The sequence below is a fragment of the Zonotrichia albicollis genome, chromosome 2 (genome assembly GCF_047830755.1).
Source record: "Zonotrichia albicollis isolate bZonAlb1 chromosome 2, bZonAlb1.hap1, whole genome shotgun sequence".
NCBI lineage: Eukaryota > Metazoa > Chordata > Aves > Passeriformes > Passerellidae > Zonotrichia > Zonotrichia albicollis.
The window spans coordinates 80,147,696-80,159,961 of NC_133820.1; the positions used below are offsets into that span (position 1 = coordinate 80,147,696).

General features: G+C 39.0%; 1 protein-coding gene across 27 annotated transcripts in view; it reads left to right on the forward strand.

The window, feature by feature from the left end:
* The window catches only part of LMO7 (LIM domain 7), a 131,806-nt gene that overhangs the window by 67,454 nt on the left and 52,086 nt on the right, over positions 1-12,266 (forward strand). The window lies entirely within an intron of this gene.

A 12,266-nucleotide genomic window follows, 5' to 3' on the forward strand; every position in this document is an offset into this window, starting at 1 on the left:
AGCCACTTGTTCCCTGTGAATAACCACTGAAATACGCTTGTCAGATTTATGATGCAGTAATGTATTCTTTTTAACTCTGTGACCTGATGTTGTAAGATGCCCTCAACTGTGATAATTTTCGGGGGTGAGGGATGTATTTGGTAAAGCACTAGCTAAAAATGCCTGAGCTAACAGAAGGCAGTTTATTTATGTGTGGTTTGACTTGAAGCTGTCATGTATTTTCAACACAGATCTGTACAGTTAGAGAATTACTGTACAATTCCACAACTGAATCCTAATGTGTCCAAGTATACCAGTATTAACTATTCTTGTAAACAGCTTTTAGTAGTAATTTTCAGGTTACTTTTTTCAGTAACTGTGCTCTTTTTATGTATAAAATAGAAGGAAATTTGGGTTACTTTAATGAGACCAAGAAAATTTAGAACAATTTTGGTTTTGTGTATGAAATTATGAGTTCTGGAGTGCCTAATACTGCTCAGGCCTGAGATAAAGGTGTCAGAGGTTTTGTGAAGGCAGTGATCACTGCCAGTCAAAAAAACCTCAAACAAACAAAAGTACAACCAACCACACAAAAACAAAGAAAAGGACCCAACCTTATTCTAGAAACAAGTACTAGGAATAGGAAAACCAACCTTACTGGGTTGCTGTGGTTAATATGACATTTGCTGGTGTTGTAATACCCTATGAGGCTTTGGGCTTGGATCATTTTCCCTTTTCTCACTTTCTCACTAGCCCAAATTCCCCCAAAAGCAGATCTATGGAACTGGAATATCTTCACCCTTATGGCATCTCTCTGACTAAAAGTAGGGATGGCTTCCCCTGCAGGCTTAGTTAAGCATGCTGAGAGTCCTGAATGAGAGGTGATGGATGAAGGAGAGAGCTGGACAAAGTTGCAAGCTTATAACAAACAAATAAACAAAAAAACCCCACAAACACAACAAAACCCTGGCAGATGGTGTGGACAAGTGATTCAACTGGTCACTTCATGCAATGTTATATGAATAATCAATGAAGGGGAAGTAGGCTTCCTTGCCAACAGATGATGTGGATAATCAAAGTTTACTTGCGTTCAAGGGATAGAGGAGAAGTTTAAGTAAGGGAAATCTTTTAAGAGTTACTCAGTATGTGGAAATCACATCTAGCTTAGAGAGTCCACAAGGGAGAAACATCTCTCCTATCTATTTTTGCTCTTCCTTTGGCAGCCACTTCGGATTACATGGGAAGATGAGATCTTGAGCTTGATACAGTTTTTTGATCTGGTCCCATGTGGATGTTGCTGTGTGTGGTTTTGGAAAGGTTGCGTACAGTGAAAACTGCTTTTAACTTCTGTAGCTGTATGGAAAACTCCAAGAAGCAAAACTAAGGAAAAAATCAAACACAAGTCATATGGAAGCAATTAATTTGATTTGATAAATCAGTCAAGCAGTCATTGTTAAGCTTTAGCAAATGTGAAACATTGTATGTAAAGCTATCTGAAAATATGAATAAAATCATGGTAGGTCTCTTAATCCAGAGCAGCATTCTGTATGTGACCGGGTTGTGCAATCACAGGAAAAAAAATGTTATCATTAATTATTAGCAATTTAACATATGACAGTTCTTCATTAAGCCATTGGAAACTTCATGAAAAGCTTCAGAAGTATAATGAATAAGAGTGGCTGAAAGTCTGTTGAAATAAGCTGGTACATGTATTTGCCTTTGCTATATTCAGCATAGTTACTTAAAAGCTACTTTCGCTTGCAGAAGATCAGTTAATTTAAGAGGTTTTGTTACTGATTTTGGAATGGGAAGTGTAACTGTAAAATCACACATCATATGGTTATGTAGAAGGCACACCCACACAGGTTGAATAAGCACAGAATAAGATGCATTGGTAATGATACTCCACTTGTCCTGCAAAACCCTCTCTCTATGTGCAGAACATTTTATTCTTTGAAGTCTGAGCTTGCCTCTGGTATTGAATGTTGGCTGCTGTTGGGAAATCATACAGAAGTCACTTAGTGCTGGTGGTTTAGTAGCATTTGCCATTTCATAGTGATATTTTTATTCTCTCAAGAGGAACAGAATCTCTTGCAAAAGGATAATTTTCTTTTTATAAACAACATTTTGTCTTTCTGAAGCGTGTTCCTTGTAGAGCTGCAAGCAAAGTCCTTAGTTCAATTCTGTTTTCTCTAATGCTGCTTGAGTAATTTGTGAATGTATTCAACAAGCTGGTTTGATAAATAACCTATACAGAAATCTCTAGTTATCCAGGTATTGTACTCAGTCTGCATCATGATCGTGACCTAAATGATGTGACTGCATTTGTAAATTACTTCCATTTCTTGCTCAGTGTTGTTTGTTTCATTGCTAGGATAAGATTTACATCTACAAGTCCAGGGAATGGTGGCACCGAGTAGGATGAGTCTGAGTGCTTGAGTTTTGCTTGTTTGGGTGCCATGTGAGCAATGGGTGGCTCAGCAGCTGCTCTAAGTGTGCACAGGGCTGCCAGCATGGGAGGACTAAGGCAGGTGTGGGCCAAAGCTGCTTGCTAAAATCCCTTCCTTTAGTGAACAGTGTGAGTTTTATCAGGAGAAAAACTGGAATGAAGGACTGGAACTTGGTTTTCTCAGAAAGCGTGTTTGCACAATGGGGCACTGCAGTAAAAGGGCAGACAAGGCGGATGGGGCAAAGTTGCACCCTCAGTCTGCTTGCAGATGACACCAATCTGGGCAGAAACGTTGATCTGTGGGGGGTAGGAAGACACTACAGAGGGATCTGGACAGGCTGGATGGAGGGGCTGAGGCCAGTTGGATGAAGTTCAACAAGGTGAAGTGCCAGGTCCTGCTCTTGGGTCTCAACATTCAAATGCTTGGGGAAGAGTGGCTGGAAAGCTGCCCAGCGGAAAAGAACCTGGGGGTGCTGGTTGACAGCCAGCTGAACATGAGCCAGTGTGTACTCAGGTGGCCAACAAGGCCAGTGGCATCCTGGCCTGTGTCAGCAATGGTGTGGCCAGCAGGACCAGGCAGTGATTGTGCCCCTGCACTGAGCACTGGTGAGGTCACATCTCAAATCCTGTGTTCAGTTTTGGGCCCGTCATTGCAAGACAGACATTGAGGTGCTGGGGTGTGCCCAGAGAAGGGCAGTGAAGCTGGTAAAGGGTCTGGAGCACAGGTCTGATAAGAAGCAGCTGAGGGAACTGGGGATGTTTAGTCTGAAGAAAAGGAGGCTCAGGGGGGACCTTACTGTTCACCACAACTGCCACGTGGGGGTCAGCCTCTTCTCCAAAGTAACAAGTGACAGGCCAGGAAGAAATGTCCTCAAATTGTGACATATGGCATACCAATTGTGTGGTTTAGAATTGGGGTTTAGTAAACTTTTCTTCAATTAAAACACTTGTGAAGCATTGGAACAGGCTATTCAGGGCAGTGGTAGAGTCACCATCCTTGGAAGTACTTATGAGTCTTGCAAATGTGGCACTTGGGAACATGGTTTAGTGGTGAACTTAAGAGTGCTGGGTTAATGGTCAGACTCAATGATCTTAAAGGTCTTTTCTAACCTAAACAATTCTATGATTCTATTAGGGTTCAGGAGAGATGGAGAAGCAGTGAACACTCAAAATTTCTTCTTGTCACTTGTCGCCCAAGAATGTGTTTGTGTGGTTCCCATCATTTTTTAAATGACTTACTACTGCCTGAGAGTCACGCGGGGAGAGAGAGGAGAAGCCTGCTTTCATCTCCTAGGGCAGGAATCTTTTTGATGGACGTGTACCAAAGGCACGTGTACATTACTTATAGAAGGAGCTTTTGTTTGCAGAATTTTTGTCAGGAAAGCAAATATGTTCAAGCTCCTAGAAACTGTTTGGTCAGGCTTAATTGCATGTAGGTTTTGGCATTCAGCATTTAATGGAAGATGTTACTGTTATTTGTGCATCTGCAGTCACAGGAGAGACTGTCCTCCTTAAGAGCTAAAGTAAGCAACAGAAAGCACAGTGGAAGAAAACTACTAAACTTGGGAGTTTTTTTCCTGCCTCTGTGGGGGCTTGAATACATGTTGTATTGTAAGATCTGTGTGTGTCTGGGTTACTCCAAACGAGCTGCAGCTGCAGGGTCCTTAGTTAGGCAACAGCTGTAGCTCGTGAGAGTAACTGAGATAAATAGGGGTGGGTCGAGAGCCCAGGAGGAGCCCCTGAGAAGATACTGCAGAGAAAGGAGAAGAGCCTGAGAGCTGGGACTGCAGCAAAGATTACAACATGCCTCCACATGTGAGAGGGTACTCCAGCTACTTAGTTCAGGTTACTTCAACTCTTGGTAATATGCCTTCTTTGTTAATGCAATTTTAAATTATGAAGACTCCCTTCAGTTTCAAAACAAGTGCATTGAGATTTTTTTCTAATTTATTTTTTTACTTTGCCTGTGAAAAACTTCATAATCTGCTTTTACTGTTAATGAAGAGGAGGTAGCATCTGCTTGGTTTCTAGTTCCTTCTAGTTTTTAGGTAGTCTGTGTGCCACCGCTGCTGTTATTTGGAATAGCCTTCTGTAATTCTTCAGCTAATTTGGGATACCCAGTAAAGATGCTTTCCTGCTGTTTTCATTCTCTATTGCTCAGATGTCTCTGCCAGGCAACTCACAAAACAAACAGCAACACCAGGTCAGCTTCAAAGAGTGCAGGCTTTGAAGTAGAGAGCAGATGACAGTTATGAAAGGTTAGTCTTTAATGGTATTACAAAAGGTAGCTGTACAGGTTTCCATGCATTTGCTTATTAAAGTGTGTAATGCCCCAAAACTTATGTACAAAAAATAATTAGTGGGTAGTTTTTAGAAAACCTTGTACTTTCCCCCGTGGTAGAGGATACAACAGAGATTAGTTTATGGCCTGAATTTTGAAAGCATGTGCCTTTTTTTTATTAAGGTCAACACAGCAAGATACAGGGACAAAGAGAAGAGTGTAAGACAAATTGGGTATAGATGGTCAACTTAACACTCTTAGAAGAGAGAGGACAGAAAAAGTTGTCTCGTTAAATATGGCAAGTTTCAATCCATTCTAATCTTGGTGCCTGCAATAAAATTAATAATTACCTGAGAGAGTAACTACTGTGATATTGTGTTCATTGGATAATTATATGCTTAATTTTTCAGAGAGAATTGCTTTTTGTTTCAACGGAAGCTCCATTACTGCTGATGGTGCTCACTGGCCAGTCTTCAACTTGTGAAAGAACTTTGGCAAGCCTTGGTTGTACCCCTGAAACGCAGGATCCTCTGTGCAAGCTAAAATTAGCAAAAATAAAAATCTTTGTAAGGAAGTGGAATTTAAAAACAATTTTTATTTTTGTAAGCTGCTCTGTAATCGTGAATGTGTTAGTCAACTTATTTTTGAGGGGAATTGGTATGACACTCAAAATTAGTGCATATGAGGTTTTACAAATTGAAAATCAGCACAGACTTAATTTAAATGTGCATTTATGTATTTTAAATGGCTTGTTTACTTCACATCCAATCTGTTGATTTCTGTGCTATCAGCATTCATCAATTTTAATTAAAAGGAGAGGAAGTTTGAGAGTGAATTTGAGATGAGAGTTCATTTTTTTCTCTTTGCGAAGAATGACATCTCAGTGTTTTTAATTTATTTTTCTTTTCCTTGTGGCTTTCCTTTTTGAAGGATTGCACAGTTTTTGCTGGGAGCTTTATTATGCAAAAAAAAGTTCAAGTATACTCACCTGTGTACCTAGCCTGTGTCAGGGTTTTTCCTTCAGGGCCTTAAGTAATAACTATGTTACTTTTAATAATATTTCAAGTAATTACATGTTTGACATTCTGTCTGGAGTTCATGCAACAGTTCTGGATTTCTTTCCCTAGCAGAAGCTTCCAAAGATTCTTTCCTACCTGAAAAAAAAACTTGGGGCACATATTTTTACATTTATTCAATGTGCTGTTTTGTAAGGGAAGAGCTTAAAATGCAGTGTGGCAGAAGGCTTCATATCTGTCTTCTTTCTGAGCAGTAAATATCTGACTGTTGGAGCAGTTCTGAATCGGTCTCTCTCAATAAATCAGCATCCAACAGATGGCTGATTTGTTATTTCATGAACTGCTTTTGATAGAACTGATTTCCGTTACTAAAGATGATGCTTGCATAACTTACATGGCAGAATAAACTGGCTTTTAGTATCTTAGGAAACTGGTGTACTGTCCTACTCTGCCATAAATGCATTTCCTTGATGGTGAAGACTGTTGCATATCTTTATACCTTCAGTTGCCAAAAAGAAAAAAGTCTACAAAAGGGACTTCTATTAAGTTTATTTTTAAAATATATTATCGTAGCAGGTTAAGTGGACCACTAACGGCATCTACACTGAAATGGAGGGAAGATAATACATTAGGAGCTATTTTTTTCATGGTATTTTCCCCCTGTCTAACTTCATGCAGTAAGAAAGTGGTAGCCTACTGCAAAGCACTATCAATGTTGTGTGGGCAATGTGGTCAACAGTTTGCTGTCTGGCAACCAAACCTGATGGTAATGCTCAAGCTTATCATCCATGTTTACTATCTGTGGGTCAAAGCATGAAGGTATGTTCACCCTGCTCTTTTCTCCTGTACTTTCTAGGGGTTACCTTCTTGTCAAGGAATAGCTGGGCTTTGCTGCGATGTAGCAACCTATTCCTAAGCCATCAGCAGAGATTGATATGTCCTCTCCTCATTGGAGGATACTACTGGGTATTCCTCCTCCACACTGAGTTAATTTCTTCTTGTAGTTCTCTTAGCCTGCAGGTGAAAAGAAGGGGAGATCTTGGTAATTATTCTGAGTCTCACTGTTGTAAGGTGCGTGTTGCTGATGAGACCGCTGAGATGACTTTTTGTGTGATTCTTCTGCAACTGTAATTTGTTTCAGGTAGAATTAAGTATAATCAAGAGGAGAAACATCCCATTAATTTTATTGAGCTGCCTTTAATTTTTCATCCTGTCTAGACTATCAGTCCTAATTGCAGGATGATGGTAAAGTCTTGGCTTTTCACTGAATTGTTAAACTATGGATATAGTGACAGCACTGCTACTGTTGGGATTTCTGAATAAAATAGGGCCAAACACTTGAGATCAAAAGGGATACGTTCATAGACAGTTCCAAGGTAACAGGTCTGGATGTAGCAGTTGCTAATGCAGCATGTGTACTGTCCCATGGGAAGCTGCAGTTTGTAGTAAACTGGCACTATTGACATACTTTTCAGTTTAACCATTGGTTTGAAAATTTTTCCAATGATTAAATGCAGTAATGATTGTGCTTCTCAGAGGTTTTGAGACACCCTTAGTTTTCAAAAGCTGTGGATTCCTAGATAAGATTCTCAAGGTTTTTGTTAATCTTCTCTTGGTGATAAATAGTGCCTGTTTTTCCTGTAGAAATTATGAGGACTGTTGGACAAAGAATTCATAGAATAACTCCATCAAGAGCCTGGGGGTTGCTTTTGTGTTTTATTTTGGCTCTGTGGTTTGATTGACTTCTGGGAAGGATAGCTTGCAACCACCATGTGTGTTTTAACAAACCCACTTCTCCAGTGCTTCATCTGGCTGGGCAGCTGGTGAAATTCTGCAGATGGCTAACTGCAATTTCCAAGACTTGATGCATGTAGTATCTTCTTTCTCGTGAGAAGGAAGATTCCCAATTTAGCATTTACTCATGCACTCGTTAAAGATGTTGGGAATATTGCCATGGCCTCACTTGGAGCAGAATCTGATAGTTTTGTTCCACTCCTTCCCTACCAGCAGACTTAGTTGTAATAGCTTGTTGGAGCATTTTGGTGATGTCTTAATTGGTGTATTAAGCCTATTTTTTCCTCAGTCATCAGTTTTGTGATACAAATTACATACTTCATGAGTACTGGTGAAAGAGTGGTGTGAGATCATCTGTAGTTCCCTGGCTAGGATTGTTTTCCCATATCATTAATTTTCTTCAAGTTTTTATTCTCAGACTCCTCTAACTTTACAACAGAAACTCTTAAGTGACTAATAGCACATTTGGTTTCAGTTGGTTGGGATGGTCAGAATGAATGTAAACTCCAACTTCAGAGGTATATGGTCAGACTAGCTAAACTTCTCTCCTCCCCCCACCCCTCTTTTTTTTTTGCCTCCCACAAAAGTTTTCTAACTTTCTGGCAAAGCAAGTATTTGGACTTTTACCCATTCTCTCACTTTACAGTAAAGAAGCATTCATTTTTCCAGCATTAAAAACTTGGCCAGAAAACCTGGCCCCAAAACGTTAATGTTTTGAGCAAATGTTTAAAATTACCCTCTGACTTGGCTGTTCCAGGCAGCCTTAAAGCACTGTTTTCTTTTGGGATGGAAAAATTGTTTTTCACCCAAAAAAAGCTAATTAAAAGAGGTAATATTTATCCAGTATTACTGATAGCAACAAATTGAGTTTATATATTTCAAATATTATAGAAATAAATTTGAAGCCCTAAGGAACCTGAGTAAGAATAGCTGAATCCTTAAGGAACTCCGTTAATTGTGGATGTTTCAAGAGCTGAGGATAGGAGGTGAGAATTGCAGGAAACGTGGAAAATTATATATACTTGTCTTAGATCTTATCTGTTCTCTAAAAGAAAAGGGACACATTTTTCCTTAAGCGTACTACACTTGGTAGATTTTTCTTGATTTTTGTATCTTGTTTTTGGTTTAAATTTTGCTGCTACTTCACGCCACATCTTCTGGGAGAGCTGGTTCAATGCAATACATCCTTTTTCAGTGTTTTGTTTCTGTTAAGCTTGCATAAATATTTGACTTTGCATTAATTGAGGAGCTCTTTCCTGGCTCTAAGTATGTTTTTACAAATGCAGACAGATCAAGAAAACATGAGAAATAATAAAGTTCCGTTGTATCTGCATATCTCATTCCTTTTGGACATATTTGATCACTTTAAGTTAAGAGAGAACGGACTTTAATAGAGAGAAGTCAGGTTCAGCCTGTATTTCATACTCTTGTGCTCTGTGTGATGAGTGATGATGTTGGGCTCTGTGTTGCTAGGGTAACACAAAGAAACATAGAGAAAATACGGCAAAATTCCAAAAAGGAAGCATTTTTTTCTTTTTTTTTTTTCAGTGCTTCTTGTTTGCTCGTGAAATATTTTGCCAGAATATTACTGAGAAAACCCAGTAGTTTTTAAAAGCTTTTAGTCCAAGTGTACAGACTAAATGAAATGATTCGGTCATGCAGTAGTGATATACTTAAGGACAAATGCAGTGTCACCTCACTTCTTTCCAAAATCTTTATCATGGACTAAGCTGCTCTTACCTTGTACCTCCATTTCTTCATCTTTGCTCTGCATCTCTATCAATTAATCTATTTTTTTTATCACTCTTTCCCAAAAGCTTTGCTTTTATTAGTTCCCCTTCGAACTGCAGAACAAAAAAGCATTTGTTTTTTAATAATGTAACAAAACTTTAGAATGAAAAGAGGTCTGGCATATACACTGCCCCTATGCTCTGTTCTCCTGTGCAACAGTTTGGCCAGCACTACACTGGAATTGCTCTAGAGGAAGAAATGAGCCATTGGAAATCTTTGAAATGACTCCCAGGTGCTGTAAATTCCATGTATCCCTAAAATGCAGGGGGTCTGCCTCTTCTCCAGAAGATATAACTGTCCCTCATACATATACGTGGCATTTATGGGTCTTGGCTTTTCTGAGGAGATGATGACTGGAGTGGACTGAATCCTGGATTACTTTTATGGGCCTAGAATAGGACATCTGTAGCTTCTGCTGGTAACTCTGAGTCACCTGTGTGCTGAATTGTTTTCTGAGTATGTGTCATAACAACAACAGCCAAGCAGATGCCTATTTAGACTGGTGAAGCTGGCTGTAAGCACAAGTGTGAACACAGCAATATCCAGTACAAGTTACTGTCAGTCATCTTTTTTTTTTATCAGAGGATATGTTCATTGCCAAATATCTGATATAAATTATGCAGCATAGACTTGAGTTCTGGGTTTTCTTTTTTTTTTTTTTAATACCCTGAGGAATTGAGTAAACCTTGCTTTTGAGTCTATAAGCTGTGGTAAACTGTTTTGCTTATACACAAGGCACTTCTGCGCCATTGCTTGTTTGCTTGACACAAGGATAACAAAGGATTACATTTACTGGCTCTTTCCCTGGGCATGAAGGGAGGAGATTGAATGTTGGGGTGGATTTTTCCTCTTCCCTGTGTACAGAGGCTATAAAAATATCTCTCTCTGAGCAAGCAATGTTGTATAACTTGCCAAATCCTAGCTCTTCCCAAGAGACCACCTCTAAATGCTTTATCCAAATTGAACAATTGTGTTAATCCTGGGGGCTGAGTGTAAGAGAGTGCACATAGGCAGTTGCTAGGAGTACTTGGTAGATGGAAAATTTTTTACCCTAACTTACCTTGCAGTGATTTGTTTATTCATACCTGGAGTTGGTACAGACAAGTCTCATCAAGGCTTGGTGGGAATTAATGTGGTCAGTATTGAGGGCTATTCTAAAAGTTTACTTCTGGTGTGTGTGTGGAAACTGGGGATGTTGAAATATTCCAGTTAGGTGTGAGAGTTGGGAATAAAAAGGACAGTGGCTTTGGAAATACTTAATAATGGCAAAGAGGCATTAGGCAGTAGAGAAAATGAGTTTTGGTCATGTCATGAAAAATAATGCTGTGAGTTGGCATGGTTGCTGCAGCTTAGCTGAAGCAAATAATAGACTTTTTACATAATTTTTTTTTATAATGCTCTTGAACTATTTTTGAGCAAGCTAGCTGCTGCATGTTTTTGTGGTTTTGAATATATTTCTAAAAACTTACAGGATTGCTTTTAATTGTCTATTTTGATACTTACTTTTCAGTGACTCCCCAGATATACCAACTATTTGTTTTGGAAAGAATGTTAGCCAAATTATACATTCCTCATCTTGACTTCTGTTGAAATTAATGTACAAAATTTATACAACATGGTCTAGATTTGTGTGGGGGGGGGAGGATGAAGATCAAGGATCTTTAAAACTAAATGCAAGAGAAGTTAATGTAGAGAATGATCCTGATGATCATTATCTACATTATCTACATCAACAGGATGAGCTCGAGTGTGTTGATTCTTGAGGTACAAGGAAGGAGAAGGGTAGAAAGGGGGGGGAACATTTAATGTAATCCTTGTGCAAAGGTCAACTGAAATATGTACAGGCTTTTAAAAAAGAAAAAAGGGCAGCAGGGAGATAAAAGGAGAGATTGAGCAAAATCATGCTCCAAATTCTAAATACCAAAACTTGGGAAGAAATAAAAACCTATAGTATGTGTAAGTACTGACATTATAACTATCTATCAATTGATCTAAAATACTGTGTGCATTAAAGTGGATTTTTTTCCTTGAGAAGGAATTAATTTAATTAATGTGAAATTAAAAAGTCTTCTTGAGTGTGAACAAAGTGATTTGAGATTTGATTTCCTAACACTCTGTGTGAGCTGAGAGTCAACTGCACAACTTCTAATACTTTGTGCAGGGTCCATCTTTTCTCATAAAAGTCAGTGGATGTTCTTATGTTTCTTGGCCAAAGTGTATGGCATGTGACCACTAGATTTCAGAAATAAAATGCCTGCCGGGTTTTTGGGTTTTTTGTTTTTTTTTTTTTTTTTGGTAAGTGCCAGTCTAGATCTGGAATTGGAAGTATCCAATAAAGATTGGCAAAGCGTTCTAGTTTTTTTCCTGGAAAAACCAAGCAAATAAAACAGTACAAGAGACACACAGTTTAATTGTAATTAGTTAGTGAAGCTGATGAATTTTTAGAGCAGGTTAGGAGTAGAGTAAGAAAAAGTCACAAAGAGGGACCAATCAACAAATCTACATCAATTATTATCAATTTTAGGACAATTTATTTTGGAAACTGTCTCAGATGTCATCCAGTCCAACTTTAATTTTCTTTATTGGCCCTTAATACTTGAGCCGGAAGGTGCATGATCCTATCAGCCTCCTTTTTGCAGTGAGTGCTCCACACCACTTGCCCTGCTCACCACTCAGACAAGAGCCAAGGAATGCTCAGGTTATCATTGAAGCTCTTCTGCTTGTTCTTCTGCGGGATTTATTTTTATTTTTATTTGACAGGCGTGCCTTCTTCCCTACAGGATGCTAGTTTTCTCTCTGGGAGAACCTCCAGATTAGACTGGAGTATGAGGAAGCTGGCAGAGATGGACCACCCAGGGAGGGGTCGGAAAAGAGCATGAGGAAATGGATAATGTTATCGTCTGGTGACTTGCCGGGGTTGATGCACTTTTCTAGAAGTGCCTGTTTTTGTTTTGAT